Raw genomic sequence first — 13,487 nt, forward strand, 5'->3', positions numbered from 1 at the left:
TAAGAGATTTTCAATCTGGCAACGCAGCAGGAAGCCTCCTCTAGTTAATGAACTGCGTGTACGAGAACATTCCCCTTCCCTCGTATTTATGAGGGCATTTCCCTTTCCTTCATTTTCACCCGCAGCGTACGAACCGTCTAACAAGTAAAACCAGTTGCATCTAGAGTAATGGTTTCTTGGCGTGAGCGAAGATAAAGGGAAGCTATACAAGAATTACAGCGCATTTTGGGAGTATCTTGAAATTGTCTCGGACATATTGAGCCTGGTTCCGTAGCGGTTTGCGTCAAAGCAATGCCAATTTTATGTTTTCTATTATTTTGTGATAGTTAATTACTTGCGTCATTATTTGTGTTACGTTTCGAAGGCTCCTACAGACTGAGACTCCTTTGTTGTTAATCGCTTATTTAAGTCTTATTTATAACTCGCACACAGTGAGGCATCCGCAGTTGTACAGTGGACCCTGACCCTCCACAAAACAACCTAATTCCACATATACTTTTACAATTTCTTATTGGAACTATACTTCTTTAACAGGGAAATGATTTGTGTAGCATAAAAATTTGATCTTATATTTCAACTGTATTTCTTCTCAGATAAAGAGCCGCGGCGGCTCAGGGATAGAGCGGTCACGTGTGTTGCATGAGGTAGGCTCCTTTGTTCGATTCCCGCTTACGCCAAGTGAACTTTGTGGTGGATTAAACATCGTGTGCTTGTTTTTTTCAGGGTTCTCCTGTTTGTTCTCACTTTTTTCATTCCACAATTTTACTCAATTTTCATCGTCACCGTTTCCTTTAAGCGTAACCGTCATAACAGTGGAACGCAAAAGTGAAATATTTCATTTTTTCTTTTTTATATAAAAAAATATAGTTCTATAGTTTTTTCTTCTGAAAGTATAGGTGGAAATATTTTACAATTACTTATCACCTTTTCTGATGCAGAATAATAAATGCCCTTTTAATACTACATAGCCGTAATGGATTGTAATATTGCCCTCCTAAATCCTGAACCCATCCTAACAAAACTTGGTAGGTGTGAGTAGGATTACAACTTATCCAATGCAAAATATAGGGATACTTTGTGCAGCAGATGAAGATTGAAATATACAATAGTTCTCCTCTCCTAACTAATAAGATAATATAAGCCTTTGTACTGTGATTTATGTCTTTCTTATTTTGAAGAGTATATACTAATGTAGAAACTAAATTCTAATAATAATAATAATAATAATAATAATAATAATAATAATAATAATAATAATAATAATAATAATAATAATAATAATGCACATGTGTTATAAAGGTTAGTGATAGTCCAAGCCATCAAACCAGTATACGCCACTGCTATTGTTCTTCTCCTTCAGTGCGTAGTCTTAATAAAGTAGAGCTTCTAGACGAAGTTAATATTCAGAATCCACTACTGTAGCCCAGTAAATAAATGCCTAAAAATGAGGCTGAGCTCAAATAATTTGTAAAAAGCAGAACATTTCAGGAATAGTTTTTCAAGATGTGTGTAATAACATACTAAAATCGCGGAAAATTGCATGCGTGCGTCATCCTCAAAATAGCGGCCAGCCGATATGATTTTATTTCGGAATTTTACACGTAGTTTAGAAACAGAATGTCGTAGATCAGTGGTGTAATATTATTTGAACTGTAAAAGCATCAAACTTCAATTCTAAGTGCAAAGGTTTCGAATCCAAGCACTTTTCAGAAATTTACGTCCATTTAAATTTCAAAAGTGTAGGAATTTTAGAATTTCGCTGGTAGTTATTTAAAAATCTTTTTATCGAAACAGAAATAGACGTTAAAATTTTAATATTTTTAATGAACTATTCATTATCTATAATTTAAAAAAAGCTCATTCATATCGAGCCAATATGAACTGAGATTTTAAATTTTGAAAGATGAAGTTACACGAGCTCATTAACTACCTTACAGATTGCATCAGCAAATAAGCCATTGTCATTGACATATCGGTTTTCTAGAGCTGGTGTTCGTCATAATCTAAATCAGATTAGTCTTCTGATTGGCCGTTCGTACAGGAACTTCCTTGGCAGAATGCCCAAAACTTTGAACACTTGAGATCAGCTTTCTTACACTCACATGTTGCTCGTTCACAATCCTTTCTTGCAGTCACTTTGCACTTACAGGCAAGTAAGTTTACTATTTCGGATGGAGCTAGTGGTAGCTCTGTGGGTGCTGGAATTAATATACTCTCTTTGACACACCAACTCATTCGTTCAGGTTCATGCTTGGGCTATTCCACTCCTGGACTTCGAGGTACACTCGAAGTGAATGCTGCCAAAGTGAAGGTCGCGCCACAGCATGTTGCAGCACGAGAAAGAGGAAGGTGTATTTTAGTGGCCCGAGAGTTTCTTGAATTTTAACGATATCGTAGCATTTCCCGTCGGTTTTGCTTGTCTGCGGCCTTAACAGAAACAGCGACTGTTGAGGAAGTCTTCTAGCAATTAAAATTGTTAAAAGGTTAGAATGAGATCCAACAACATCTACAGGTTTGCCGCTTGTACTTTCTTTCATTGCTGTTGAACAGATTAATGTGTCGGTATCTCCTTGTGCTTCATGTACAGCTATCTTTGCTTCTTGGAAGACTGTTTTCATCATTTGAACAGTCTACTTTTGTTTTCTGAGTTTCTCAAGAACTGTGCTTTATCTGTAATGGCAGAATCAAATGCAATTTTTGCAGACATTTTGCCTAAAGCTCTTCGCTGTCTTTCGGCATTTTTTGTGTCTAATTGTAATTTGTATCCATCAAATATAATTGCACTACAAGGTGAAAAATATCGCTTGACATAATGTACCTACTTAACGCAGATTTGCTCGTATGTGTCATTTTTCATCCACACCATTGTTTCAAGAAGGAATCCTCCATCCACAACATACATAATGTCTTTTGGTGGTTTAACACAAGTCAACAGAGACTCGACAATATTTACCGTAGCTGATTAGGCATTCTTACGCATGGAGATGCTAACATACAAGGAAGGTGGCTTTGGCATTCATATTTCCGGTACTCATGGAGATTTTCCCTTTGCTTAATTACAGCTGCGATTCTGCCGAAGAGCTGCGATGGGTTTATAACAATCCTCTCTTCTTTGATTTTGACAGTACTATACATGGCCGAGATAGAGATGACTGTTTTCTTTCTTTCTACCTTTACAGATCCGTAGAATTCTTCAATCATTTTCTGAACTAATGTTTCCCCAACACTAATCGCTTGATCGTAATTTGTTTTCTTGTCTGCAACTAGCCTGTAGCAGTGTTCTTGAGTAATTCCTTTCTATTTGAGTTTTCGAAAGGGTCGTGAACAGATAACCGTTCTGAGAAATTATTCAAGTCTTTATCATCAGTTCCAACTGATACGATTGTCGAACAATCCTTAATGAAGTCCATGAAAATTTCTGTTGAATTAACTCAAGGTAGGAGGTTAACAGACTCTATGTTAGCAAGATGGAGTTCTATCATTCCCAAGTACCGTTATCGTACCAGAAGTTCGATAGGACCTTTTGGAAAACAATTCGTGTCATCTGAGGAGAATTATACTGGAAAGCTGTTGAAATCGTTATCTGCAGCTGAACAAATTTCTGAATTGTCCAGTGTAATAGTGCGATTAGGTTTTCATTTACGTATGTCATTTCTAGGCACGACTAGATACATTATGTCAGAAAGTGGTATAGAGGAACCTTGGGGTATCCTGTACACCAAAACAACAGTAGTTAAAATGCTGAACAGCCATGCCTACTCAAGATCCTTGAGAGTTCACTTCTTAATTCTGCTAGTCCTGTATATGCAGTTGGAAACACATTTCCAACCCGATGAGGATGTGACAATATCTGAGATCCGCGATCCTATTCAACAATGTCTGGATGGAAAAACCAATGGCCAAGTCTACTGCTTCGGACATTTCAGTTCCCGCAAATAAGTAAATATTCTTCACAGTCTTGGTATATCTGTCAGCTACATTGAAGTACATATTAACTTTCAAATATAAATTTTGCTTCTCAATGAACTAATCATTTCACCAATTTGTTTTCGATAATGCTGATTTTAACACAACAATTTTTGATGAGCATGGTACCTTCCACAGCATGGTCGGTATCCGAATAAGTGCGCATCCTGAAGAATCAGAAACTGGTCTTCTGGTCCCTCGTCTGCAAACTCCAGCATCAGATATTGTGTACTCTTTCGGCAATCAAAAAATAGTTCCTTACAAAGAGAAAACAAACATCTGCTTGTTGAGAATCGAAATCAAGTCTCCCTCTCCTCCAGGTGGGACACTAATTCCTGGACTCAAATTGGCAAAATCCTCAAACATCCTTTGGATAGCCATGCATCCTGTGAAAGTTACGCCACAACCATTGTGTACTGCAGCAAAAGTTTACCAGTTCGGGAAAAGTTGTCATCTTCCTTTGAGATTTTCTCGATATCGTTTGTCAAGTGTTGAATAGTTTCATTTTCTGGAAAATCTTGGACTCCTGCAGGTAGCTGAAGGGGAGTCGTAAATGTTCTAGGGCGACACATTGAAATGACACTGTGACAGATCATGTCCTGTTTCCTGCTCAAAATCTTTGAATCACGTTTCTTGCTTGCAGATTTTCACTGAACTAAGAGTTTCAGAGATGGTGGGACATATTGATCCTTATGAACAAACATGCGATCTGCCTGAGGATAAGTTACCCATATATTTTCGATTGAATGACTCCTCTGATAATTTTCTCTGCCAGTGAAACGGCCCGAACTCTTTCTTATTCCTCGTCAGTATCTCATTTCTTATATCAAGTGCTATGCAATAGCTTCTTTTGTTCATCTCTAAACGTTAGAACAGTGTCTCTACCATTACCGTAACAACCTTCTGTTACCATTAAACTGGAGCTAAATCTTTCCATGAGAAGACTTTTCCTTTGTGTTGTTCTGCAACAATCATCTTTGTCTGAATAATTTTGAAGCTTAGTATGGAGCTCTGTTACTGAAAATTGACATTCGTCTTCACTTTGTATTGTCACAATTTTTCAAAAGCTTCTCTCTTCTTCTTTTCCACAGGTTTGCAATAATCGAAAATAAAGCACATTCAGATTCAGATCAGAATTCGAGACAAAAGCTAGTAACCGGAACTAAAAATTTAACGATTTTTCTTTACTTATACTTGTAACAAACCTCCTTAATGTTTCGAGAAGAATAAATATATAAAATTTGTTATAGAGGCATCTATCGATCATTTGCAAGAGTTTCATTACATTCTTTAAAACGGACACTGCTTCAAAATTAAATATTTCAGTTAATTTTTATCGGGTTTGAACGAGCTTTCTTTTATATTATAAGTAGTAAATCGCTCATTAAAATAACTGAAACGTATAACGTCTATGTTTTCAAACTATAAGGAAACTTTTGCAAAACTTGACAGCGTAACGGCCAAAAGTCCTACATTTTTGAAGATTAGCTGATGTAAAATTCTTACAAGTGATCTTATTCAAACATATTACACTTAGTATTGAAGTTAGATGTTTTTAGCATTCAAATAATTCTACAAAACGATCTACGACTTTTTGTTTCTGAAATACGTCCAAAATTCCGAACTATAGCCATATCGAGTGGTTGCCACCTTTGTACGTCATTTTGAGGGTGACGCACACATGCGATTTTCCTCGATTTTTAGTATGTTGTTGGGGCCGCGGTGGCTCAGTGGTAGAGCGTTCACTTCTGGTGCTTGGGGTTCCGGGTTCGAACCCAGCCCCCGCCAAGTGAACTTTGTGGTGGACAAACACCGTGTGCGTGGGTTTTCTCGGGGTTCTCCCGTTTCCTCCCACTTTCTTCATTCCACCATTTCACTCATTTCTCATAATCACCGTCTCCTTTAGCCTAACCGGCATAAGCATGGGACGTAAAACTCAAAGATTTCATTTTTTTAGTATGTTGTTTCCTATAATTTGGAAAACAATTCGTGAAATTTTCAGCTTTTTATAAATTATTTGAGCTAAGCCTCATTTTTGGGCCTTTATTTACTGGGCTTCTCTATGCATGGTTGAATACTTCCTGTTTCTTCATAAAATAATCAATTGGAAAATGAACTCCGAATTATTGCTCTCCGTTCTCAACTTTCGTGTACCTTCTAGCCTTGCTCGTAGTTATACGCAACTAACATACGTGACGCCCAGACTGTCAATTATACAATGTCCCTTATAATTCATGCTTGCGTCATTGTATAATAGTATACACAAATGGTCATATTTTTGATTCAGAAAGTAACTTTAAAATCAAATTAACGTCTCCGTAAATATGGCAATATTATGTATATATAAATATATGTTTTGTTATTTTCATTACTTTTATATTTTCTTCCTATATTGTTTTCTTTTTATATAGGTTGTTACATTCTTTAAATCTAAAATGGACATTGATCTGTATCTGAAACATTTATAAATTTAATAAATAAATAAATAAATAAAAAATAATATGTCAGTTACTTGATTTTCTATTTTCGTTTAGCGTAAATAACATAATGCGCGTCAAGTTAGACCAACCACCAACACTAATACAACCGGAAAATATATGAGAATTATGTGCTATTTATGGACTAATTAATGGCTCTAATCCCAATTTTTGGGCTCCAACTGTTTAGCTTGAAATTTGAATCAAAAATGGCGAGTATACCTTGATATCAAGCTAGAACCCCTTCATAAGGTTACAATGATCCGATCGAAAAAAATCAAACGCCAAAATTATGGGCTATTTATGGACAAATTTGTTGCTCTGATCCCACTTTTTGCGCTACTGCTCTGCTGCAGGAAATCAGATTCAAAATGGGCGAGTATAGCTTGATATCAAGCTAGAACCCCCCAATGATTACAATAGTCAGATCGAAAAATTCAAACCCCAGAATTATGGGCTCTTACGGGCTAATTAGTTGCTCTAACTCCGATTTTTTGCTCCTACTGTTTAGCGGGAAATCGTATTTGAAATGGGCGAGTCTAGCTTCATATCAAGCTAGAATCCCCCATATGGTTACAACGGTCCGATAAAAAAAATCAAATGCCAGAATTATGGGCTATTTATAGGCTAATTAGTTGCTCTAATTCCAATTTTTGCTCTTACTGTTTAGCGGGAAATCCGAATCAAAATGGGCGAGTCTAGTTTGATATCAAGCTAAAACTCCCCCATATGGTTACAACAGTCCGATCGAAAAAATTCAAATGCCAGAATTATGAGCTATTTATGGGCTAATTAGTTGCTCTAATCCCAATTTTTTGTTTCTACTTTTTAGCGGGATACCAGAATCAAAATGGGCGAGTCTAGCTTGATATCAAGCTAGAACCTTCCATATGGTTACAATGGCCCGACCGAAAAATTCAAATGAGAGAATTATGGGCTACTTATGAGATAATTAGTTCCTCTAATCCCAATTTTTTCCTCCTACTTTTTAGCGGGAAATCGGAATCAAAATGGGCGAGTCTAGCTTGACATCAAGCTAGAACCCCCGGTGCGGTAACAATGGTCCGATCCAAAAGAACTCAAACGCCGTCATTATGGGTTATTTATGGGCTAATTGGTGCTCTAATTCCGAGTTTGGGGCTGCTACCGTTTAGCAGGAGTTCTTTGTCAAATTGTGGAATTTGGCTTAACTTCTGGCTATAAACTTAGTGCTACATTACTCCGATCAAATAATTAAAATGACTAAATTATGGGTTATTTGTGTGCTAATTAGTTACTCTAATGTCGATTTTGATTTTTCTATCGTTCGCAAGAAATCTCATGCAAGATTGGTATTGATTTCTAGATAACGTGGGATGATAATTTCAAAGTTGCAGTGAGGAAACGTCGATGTCTATTACTGAAAATTGATTTATTTGCATTCTCCACGAATGCAAATCTATATCTCTACTAGTAAATCCATGAATTGTCTTTTTACAATTTTATGTTTCACGTTTTGGAAGTAAGTAGTCTATATATAGAATTTGTATAATCGAAGTTATACGGAACTAACATACGTGACTCCCAGACTGTCAATTATACAATGTCCCTTATAATTCATGCTTGCGTCATTGTATAAGAGTATAGACAGATGATCATATTTTTGATTCAGAAAGTAACTTTAAAATCAAATTAACGTCTCCGTAGATATGGCAATATTATGTATATATAAATATATGTTTTGTTATTTTCATTACTTTTATATTTTCTTCCTACATTGTTTTCTTCTTATATAGGTTGTTACATTCTTTAAATCTAAAATGCACATTGATCTGTATCTGAAACATTTATAAATTTAATAAATAAATAAATAAATAAAAAATAATATGTCAGTTACTTGATTTTCTATTTTCGTTTAGCATAAATAACATAATGCGCGTCAAGTTAGACCAACCACCAACACTAATACGACCGGAAAATATATGAGAATTATGGGCTATTTATGGGCTAATTAATGGCTCTAATCCCAATTTTTGGGCTTCTATTGTTTAGCGGAAAATCGGATTTAAATTGGTCGAGTCAAGCTTGATATCAACTAGAACCCTCCATATGGTTACAATGGTCCGATCGAAAAAATTCAAATGCCAGAATTATGGACTATTTATGGGCTAATTAGTTGCTCTAATCCCAATGTTTGGGCTCCTACTGTTTAGCGGGAAATGGGAATCAAAATGGGCAAGTCTAGCTTGATATCAAACTAGAACCGCTTCATAAGATTACAATGATCCGATCGAAAAAATTCAAATGCCAAAATTATGGGCTATTTATGGACAAATTTGTTGCTCTAATACCACTTTTTGGGCTCCTACTGTGCTGCAGGAAATCAGATTCAAAATGGGCGAGTATAGCTTGATATCAAGCTAGAACCCCGCGTATGATTAAAATAGTTAGATCGAAAAATTCAAACCCCAGAATTATTGGCTACTTATGGGCTAATTAGTTGCTCTAACCCAAATTTTTTGCTCCTACTGTTTAGCGGTAAATCGGATTCGAAATGGGCGAGTCTAGCTTGATATCAAGCTAGAACCCCGCATATGATTACAATAGTTATATCGAAAAATTCAAACCCCAGAATTATTGGCTATTTATGGGCTAATTAGTTGCTCTAATCCCAATTTTTTGTTCCTACTGTTTAGCGGGAAATCGGATTCAAAATGGGCGAGTCTAGCTTGATATCGACCTAGAACCCTCCATATGGTTACAATGGCCCGACCGAAAAATTCAAATGAGAAAATTATGGGCTGCTTATGAGATAATTAGTTGCTCTAATCCCAATTTTTTCCTCCCACTGTTTAGCGGGAAATCGGAATCAAAATGGACGAGTCTATCTTGACATCAAGCTAGAACCCCCGATGCTGTAACAATGCTCCGATCCAAAAGAACTCAAAACGCCGTCATTATGGGTTATTTATGGGCTCATTGGTGCTCTTATTCCGAGTTTGGGGCTGCTAGCGTTTAGGAGGAGTTCTTCATGAAATTGTGGGATTTGGCTTAACTTCTGGCTATAAACTTAGTGCTACATTACTCCGATCAAATAATTAAAATGACCGAATTATGGGTTATTTGTGTGCTAATTAGTTACTCTAACGTCGATTTTGATTTTTCTATCGTTCGCAAGAAATCTCATGCAAGATTGGTATTGATTTCTAGATAACGTGGGATGATAATTTCAAAGTTGCAGTGAGGAAACGTCGATGTCTATTAACTGAAAATTGATATATTTGCATTCTCCACGAATGCAAATATATATCTCTACTAGTAAATCCATGAATTGTCTTTTCACATTTTTATGTTTCACGTTTTGGAAGTAAGTAGTGTATATATAGAATTTGTATAATGAAATATCATATTACTTTTTTAATATTGTTTTGTTTATAGGAAATCCCTATTTGCCGTTGCTGGGGGCCGCAGTGGCACAACGGTAGAATGTTTATCTCTTGCGTCTGTCATCCCTAGTTCGATCCCAGATCGTGCCAAGTGGTCTTTGTGGTTGACTAACACCGTGTGCTTGGGTTTTATCGAGGTTCTCCCGTTTCCTCACACTTTATTCATTCCACCATTTAATTTTTTTCTTATTATTACCGTCTCTCTTAGCTTCGGTTAATAATCGTGGGTCTTTAAACTAGATACTTCGTTTCCTCTCCGTACCTCCATTTTTTTAAAACATTTGTGTATTCTTTACTTTTCCAAGAAATATACAAGTAATCTCACCTATGATAAAGATATTGCATAAACCGTAACTCTATTTGTGGTAGTTCTCAAAGAGTAGGGTAGAGATTGTGATTCACAAGCATGTTGGAAATTTTTTTATTAAACTAGTTAAATGTGGAAAAGTAAAGTCAGAAATCCATTTTTCTGTAGGCATGGTGCAGAAAAAAACACAAGACCATTTGAAAGATATTATTGCTGATTATTATTTGTCCATTGTTACGCAAAGTTTAAGCTATATTACCAGGGTCATTTCGAATGCAATGCCTCCTTTTTGTGTGTGTATATGTTGAGTGATCTATAAGCTAAGGCAGACGGTGATAATAACAAATGAATGAAAAAGTAGAATGAATAAAGTGGGAGGAAATGACAGAACACCGATAAAACCCAAGCACATGGTGTTTGTCAACCACAAAGACCAATTGGCGCGACCTGGGATCGAACCTGGGATCACACGCACAACAGTTAAACGCTCTACAACTGTGCCACTGCGGCCCCAAGCAACGGCGAAAAGGCATTTCCTTTGCACAAAAAATTATTTTAAAAATAATGATATTTCTTTATATAAATTCTATACATACACTACTTACTTCCATAATGAACATAATGAACATAAACACGAGAAAAAAATTCATGGATTTACTAGTAGAGATATAGATTTACATCTGAGGAGAGTGCAAATAAATTAATTTTCAGTTAATAAACATCCATGTTTTCTCACTGCAACTTGGAAAGTATCATCCCAACTTATCTAAAAATCAATGCCAATCTTGCTTGAGATTTCTTGCTAAAGATAGAAGAAAAACTCGACATTAGAGCAACAATTTAGCAATACAAATAACCCATAATTCCTACGTTTTAATTATTTGGTCGGAGTATTATAGACCCAGCTAAAAGTTAAGCCAAATCTCATAATTTGATAAAGAATTCCTGCTAAAAGGTACCAGCCCCAAACTCGGAATTACAACATCAATTAGCCCATAAATAGCCCATATTTCTGACGTTTAATTTTCTTCGATTCGAGATGTCTAATCTTATGGAGGGTTTTTTACTTGATGTCAAGCTAGACTCGCCCACTTTGATTCCGATTTCGCGCTAAAGGGTAGGAGCCCAAAAATCAGGATTAGAGCAAATAATTACCCCCAAATAGCACATAATTCGAGCGTTTGAATTTTTAGGAACGGATCATTGTAACCATATGGGAGGTTCTAGATTGATGTCAAGCTAGACTCGCCCGTTTTGAATCCGATTTCCCGCTAAACAGTACGAGCCCAAAAATAGGGATTAAAGCAAATAATTAGCCTACAATTAGCCCATAATTCTGGCATTTGAATTTTTTCGATCGGACCATTGTAACCATATGGGAGGTTCTAGCTTGATATCAAGTTAGACTCGCTTATTTTGAATCTCATTTCCTGCTAAACAGTAAGAACCCGAAAATTGGGATTAGAGCAACTAATTAGCCCAAAATTCTGAGATATGTTCAGGTCGTTTCAGTGTTGGTGGTTGGTCTAACTTGACACGCGTAATAACATATGCTGGATAATTCAGTTGGTGGATTTTTGTTGCCAACAAGTCATAATGTTTTGGAATTGTAAGTAATAGTAAGGTTCCTTTTCCATTTTTAGTATACTATTTGGTATAGTTTCTATGATTTATAATGTTCAGAAATTTGAATATGCTGAGAGTGGTTACATATTACTATGTGCACGACTTCTGTTCTAGCGAACGTACGATGTCCCAATACTTTATGTATATTAGAATTATATGTTTATATGCACGTGCCTAGTGTATTTGTAACTTTTCTTGCAAACAATATCATTACATCTGAGATGCTTGGGAGCAACGTCTAGGTAGTACTTCTCGTGGTTTTGAATAAAAGAAAGATTGGGATTACTGACACGTTAACTTATATCTCTATTGCAGTTGAAACTAGACTCTTTAATTGATAACTCTGACGAGTAAATCTATATATAAAGTACTCCCCAGGACTAATTAGTATCTTATATATTATTTTTGTCAAATCTATTGTTCTTTATAGTTTTTTTTAACGTATAATCTACCAGGGTTCGGTCTGAAATCAAGATTCCAAACAAGTGCAACTAACATTCCAAACTAGTTTTAGAAGATGTTCCAACAGCTGCTTCTACAATTCCGTTCATTCATATGTCCATTTTGAATAGACTTTCTTACTGAAGTCAACCCAATATAATTGGAATGTGACATATCGATATTCCGAACATAGATGAACTCGTTATTTCTTGTTAAATTCGTCATAAGTACACACTATAATATATGTGTGTTTTAATCGTAGTAACTTCTGATGTCTAACTTAATTAAGACTTTTCAGTACGGAGAAAGGAACTTGTTAAGATAAATAGCAATATCTTTAAATTAAACACTTTTGACTAGGACGTTTTATATATACAATGTATTAAAACCAACAATACTTAAGGGCGATTTCTGACGTCAAGAAAAGACGAAAAATATAGAAAAAGCCGGGATTTAGTAGTGCTTCCTTTCGGAGCTTTGAGAAGGCGAAAACTTCTATATAAAAGAACACGGACAGCCATATCTAAAGAATATAATATTCTATCGAAGTCGGTTAAAAGCGAATATCCTATATTTTTAAAATTATAGATTTAATTAGTACAAAATTGGCCGTGATGTAGGACGTTCCAAGGCTCATTCCCTATTAAATTGGCTAAGAACTGGAGTATTCGATGAACATTTTAATAACAAATGAAAGAATCATAGTACGTCATTCAAGGTAGAACAACAATCTTAGGTTTCGAAAGAAGCCGAATTAGAAATGCTTGACGGATCTACTTTGTATCAGATCATAATAAACACTCAGAGAAAAAACTGTTCCTACAACAGATACATCATGTCAGTACATGATTATTCATTAACGAAAGGGTATTGAAATCAGTATGATGCTTTTATAATGGTCGTTTCCACTGTTCCTTCATTGAGTTAAAATACGTCAGAGCTAGCTTATGACAATCAACATATCCTTTTGCTTATGCGTTCATTCTACATAATCAAAATTTGAAATTGAATTTCCGATCTGCTACTCACGTGCTTAAAACAATGAACATCATCTTTCTAAATCATATATCGTTTTAGAAAAAAACTGTGAGCCGCTTAGTAGGGAAACGGAGTAGTGAACAAACTATCCATATTTTCAAGTGCATTTGCTTATGAAACGAAGAATAAGGTAACTAACATAATTACAGGCGTCTTCAAAAAGTAAACTATTTGTCTATTTTTTACTAATTATTTGAATATACTTGA

The 13,487-nt window shown here is 35.6% G+C and overlaps 1 protein-coding gene across 1 annotated transcript in view; it reads right to left on the reverse strand.

Annotated features, from left to right (window-relative positions):
• LOC145691585 (phospholipid-transporting ATPase ABCA3-like) overlaps positions 1–13,487 on the reverse strand; it is a 159,315-nt gene that overhangs the window by 86,232 nt on the left and 59,596 nt on the right. The gene's annotated exons all lie outside the window — the stretch shown is intronic.

This window comes from Thermobia domestica, chromosome 8, assembly GCF_964235325.1.
Source record: "Thermobia domestica chromosome 8, izTheDome1.hap1.1, whole genome shotgun sequence".
Lineage (NCBI taxonomy): Eukaryota > Metazoa > Arthropoda > Insecta > Zygentoma > Lepismatidae > Thermobia > Thermobia domestica.